The sequence below is a fragment of the Eleginops maclovinus genome, chromosome 3 (assembly GCF_036324505.1).
Source record: "Eleginops maclovinus isolate JMC-PN-2008 ecotype Puerto Natales chromosome 3, JC_Emac_rtc_rv5, whole genome shotgun sequence".
Taxonomy (NCBI): Eukaryota; Metazoa; Chordata; class Actinopteri; order Perciformes; family Eleginopidae; genus Eleginops; species Eleginops maclovinus.
In genome coordinates, this window is record NC_086351.1 from 21919015 (window position 1) to 21924352 (window position 5338).

Consider the following 5338-nt stretch of genomic DNA (forward strand, 5'->3'; position numbering starts at 1 on the left):
TCATGCTACTACCCTACTCCTCTTAAATCCCGCTGTACTTCCCCCTTTTCCTCTTTACCTTTAATTTCACAGGTTTATGTTGTCTTCATGAATGGGTTTTCTCCAGGTGCTCTGAGTTTTTCCAACAGTCTGAGTGTATCAGGGTCTGATATACCGCCAAAAAAAAAAAAGAACACAACATGTTACACCTGTTCTACACTCCCACTAAGGTTCCCCAGCAGTACATGGAAAAGTTGCAGCTTTGCCTTTATTTCTCATTTTCAGGACACTAACAGCGCCATACTGCAACATCCCACAGCTCACTCCTTTACGTTTCCGCTGGAAAAGTTGCAGCTCTTCCTATATTTCTAATTTTCAGGACAATAACAGCATCAGGAGAACAACATGCTGCATGCTATTACTCTACTGCCCAACTCACTCCTCTTAATCCCCGCTGTACTTCCCCCTTTTCCTCTTTACCTTTAATTTCACAGGTTTATATTGTCTTCATGAAAGGGTTTTATCCAGGTGTTGTGGTTTTTCCCGCAGCCTGAATTTATCAGGTTATGATATACAGCACAAAAAAAACACCTGTTCTACACTCTCTCTCTCTGGTTCCCTCTTCACCCATCTATTTTTATTTTAGTTTTACTTTATTTCTCATTTTCAGAACAGTAACAGCGCCAAACTGCAACATCCCACAGCTTACTCCTTGACATTCCTGCTGGAAAAGTTGCAGCTCTTCCTATATTTCTAATTTTCAGGACAATAACAGCATCAGGAGAACATCATGCTACTACCCTACTCCTCTTAAATCCCGCTGTACTTCCCCCTTTTCCTCTTTACCTTTAATTTCACAGGTTTATATTGTCTTCATGAAAGGGTTTTATCCAGGTGTTGTGGTTTTTCCCGCAGCCTGAATTTATCAGGTTATGATATACAGCACAAAAAAAACACCTGTTCTACACTCTCTCTCTGGTTCCCTCTTCACCCATCTATTTTTATTTTAGTTTTACTTTATTTCTCATTTTCAGAACAGTAACAGCGCCAAACTGCAACATCCCACAGCTTACTCCTTGACATTCCTGCTGGAAAAGTTGCAGCTCTTCCTATATTTCTAATTTTCAGGACAATAACAGCATCAGGAGAACATCATGCTACTACCCTACTCCTCTTAAATCCCGCTGTACTTCCCCCTTTTCCTCTTTACCTTTAATTTCACAGGTTTATGTTGTCTTCATGAATGGGTTTTCTCCAGGTGCTCTGAGTTTTTCCAACAGTCTGAGTGTATCAGGGTCTGATATACCGCCAAAAAAAAAAGAACACAACATTTTACACCTGTTCTACACTCCCACTAAGGTTCCCCAGCAGTACATGGAAAAGTTGCAGCTTTGCCTTTATTTCTCATTTTCAGGACACTAACAGCGCCATACTGCAACATCCCACAGCTCACTCCTTTACGATTCCGCTTGAAAAGTTGCAGCTCTTCCTATATTTCTAATTTTCAGGACAATAACAGCATCAGGAGAACAACATGCTGCATGCTATTACTGTACTACCCAACTCACTCCTCTTGATTCCCGCTGTACTTCCCCCTTTTCCTCTTTACCTTTAATTTCACAGGTTTATATTGTCTTCATGAATGGGTTTTATCCAGGTGTTGTGGTTTTTCCCGCAGCCTGAATTTATCAGGTTATGATATACAGCACAAAAAAAACACCTGTTCTACACTCTCTCTCTGGTTCCCTCTTCACCCATCTATTTTTATTTTAGTTTTACTTTATTTCTCATTTTCAGAACAGTAACAGCGCCAAACTGCAACATCCCACAGCTTACTCCTTGACATTCCTGCTGGAAAAGTTGCAGCTCTTCCTATATTTCTAATTTTCAGGACAATAACAGCATCAGGAGAACATCATGCTACTACCCTACTCCTCTTAATTCCCGCTGTACTTCCCCCTTTTCCTCTTTACCTTTAATTTCACAGGTTTATGTTGTCTTCATGAATGGGTTTTCTCCAGGTGCTCTGAGTTTTTCCAACAGTCTGAGTGTATCAGGGTCTGATATACCGCCAAAAAAAAAAGAACACAACATGTTACACCTGTTCTACACTCCCACTAAGGTTCCCCAGCAGTAGCTACATGGAAAAGTTGCAGCTTTGCCTTTATTTCTCATTTTCAGGACACTAACAGCGCCATACTGCAACATCCCACAGCTCACTCCTTTACGATTCCGCTTGAAAAGTTGCAGCTCTTCCTATATTTCTAATTTTCAGGACAATAACAGCATCAGGAGAACAACATGCTGCATGCTATTACTCTACTGCCCAACTCACTCCTCTTAATTCCCGCTGTACTTCCCCCTTTTCCTCTTTACCTTTAATTTCACAGGTTTATATTGTCTTCATGAATGGGTTTTATCCAGGTGTTGTGGTTTTTCCCGCAGCCTGAATTTATCAGGTTATGATATACAGCACAAAAAAAACACCTGTTCTACACTCTCTCTCTGGTTCCCTCTTCACCCATCTATTTTTATTTTAGTTTTACTTTATTTCTCATTTTCAGAACAGTAACAGCGCCAAACTGCAACATCCCACAGCTTACTCCTTGACATTCCTGCTGGAAAAGTTGCAGCTCTTCCTATATTTCTAATTTTCAGGACAATAACAGCATCAGGAGAACATCATGCTACTACCCTACTCCTCTTAATTCCCGCTGTACTTCCCCCTTTTCCTCTTTACCTTTAATTTCACAGGTTTATGTTGTCTTCATGAATGGGTTTTCTCCAGGTGCTCAGAGTTTTTCCAACAGTCTGAGTGTATCAGGGTCTGATATACCGCCAAAAAAAAAGAACACAACATGTTACACCTGTTCTACACTCCCACTAAGGTTCCCCAGCAGTACATGGAAAAGTTGCAGCTTTGCCTTTATTTCTCATTTTCAGGACACTAACAGCGCCATACTGCAACATCCCACAGCTCACTCCTTTACGATTCCGCTTGAAAAGTTGCAGCTCTTCCTAATGTAACGTTAGACATTTCTGCAGCAGTCTAGCGTTATCACAGTCACCAAAGTGGTTAGCTAGCACCTTCTACTGGCTAATATTCACGGTAGAAAAATGACAGACCACCATTGTCTCTTTGGTCTGAGAAATCACTGACCATTTATTCTGCACATGCTCACAATAGCATCCTAGTGCATGCAGGCACACACATTTAATATGACATCACTGCGAGGGCTATTTAACATGGCTTTGCCACTCATATGACCAAATATGCTTAACACCTATATTTCAAATTTTCAAGACAATAACAGCATCAGGAGAATGTAAAAAACGTGTTAGTTTATCAAATAATGAGAGGTCGTTGTTGTTGCTGCTTTTATTAACACGGTGCTCTCTTAACACATCATAACATAGACTCCCGTAAAACGCCCCCGCCTCCTCTACGACCCCAACTGTCGCAAAGCATCTATTAACTAATGCATGTCGCAATACACATTCTCTGACATCTCCCCCCCTTTTAATTACTTTTGAACCGCATCATTATTAATGCATACAACATACATTCTGCAATGCAAGTAACGGTAACTTCCCGTTATAGTCCCAGAAACATCAGTGACCAGCCATTTAGCCTTATTAACATAAAACATTGTATTTCAATACAACATAAGACTTCCTCACGAACAACGTAAACATAATGTCCTTTACTATTGAAGTTGCATGTCTTTATTCAGGTGTGCTTGAAACTGAAAGTAAACTGTCATAGCCATAATACAAACAGACACTAGAGGGCAGTATTACACTTCTCTGGACCAATGTCAAATTACTAGCCTAATGTAAATTACAACACTCCCACTTAATTTTACAACGGTATTAAGTCTTTTATATCACTCAGACTTGAACTTGAAGCAATATTCAAATGATGTCAAGATAAACCCTAAACACACATTAGCAAGTATCTTGTTATTCCTTAACTTCATAATTAACCTTGCTATGCAGAGCACTATTAAACAGCATTAAACTTTATGCATTTAACCTCACTTTAAACTGAATGACAAAGTCCAATCTCTCTTCTGAGATATTCACACTTCTGTCTAGGTACTGGCTTTGTCAGAATATCAGCCTTCATCTCCTCAGATGGACAGTATTTCAGCTGTATTTGTCCATTCTGCACACATTCACGAATGTAATGGTAACGAATGTCTATGTGCTTGGTTCTTGAGTGATCGACTGGATTCTTCGCTATTGCGATGGCTCCTTGGTTGTCCTCATGGATCACAGTTGGTGCAGTGTCCATTCCGAGATCACTCAGAAGTCGTTGAAGCCAGCTACATTCTTGAGCTGCCTGGCTGAGTGCGACGTACTCTGCCTCCGCAGATGACAGTGCAACTGTTGACTGCTTTTTACTGAGCCAACTCACTGCTCCTCCACCCAGCAGAAAAACATTGCCTGTTGTTGAGTGACGATCATCTTGATCTCCTGCCCAGTCAGCATCTGAGAATCCGATCAACGCTCCAGATTCTGATCTTTCATACTTGAGAACAAGATTCAGTGTCCCTTTCAGGTATCGAAGAATTCTCTTGACAGCCATCAAGTGTGCTTCATTTGGATCTGCATTGAACTTTGATACAGCACTCACTGCTTGTGCTATGTCTGGCCTTGTAGCCATTGCAGCGTACAGCAGACTTCCTACCATGGACTGGTAAGTGCTTGGGTTCACAGGCTTACTAACTCCATCAATCTTTTTCAGCTTGACGTTTGCATCGGCTGGAGTTGCAACGGGATTGGCATTGTCCATTTTATACTTGGGAGTATTGCTTCAATGTAATGCTTCTGGTGAAGAAACACACAATTCTTCTCATGTTCTTGGACAACAGAGATGCCCAGGATGTAGGACAGCTCTCCCATGTCTTTCATCTTGTAACGCTTCTTCAGCGCATCTTTCAGTCCATTCATGCTTTCCATTGACTCAGTAATCAGAATCAGATCATCGACATACACAGCAAGTATCTCTAACTCCTTCTGAGATCTCACAAACACACAGGGATCTGATGTACTCTGTTTGAAGCCTAGGTCTTTCATGAATTCAGTGAAAGTCTTGCTCCAGCAACGAGGAGATTGCTTCAGTCCGTAGATGGACCTCTTGAGCTTGCACACTAGATGTTCCTGTCCTGGTTTGACGTAGCCCTCCGGTTGCTCCATGTAGATTTCCTCTTCTAGATGTCCATTCAGGAATGCAGTTACAACATCCATCTGGTGTACATGCAGATTGTTCTGGACAGCAAAGGCAAGTAAGGTACGAATTGAGCTGAAACGTACCACAGGTGAAAATGTTTCATCATAGTCAGCACCATACTTC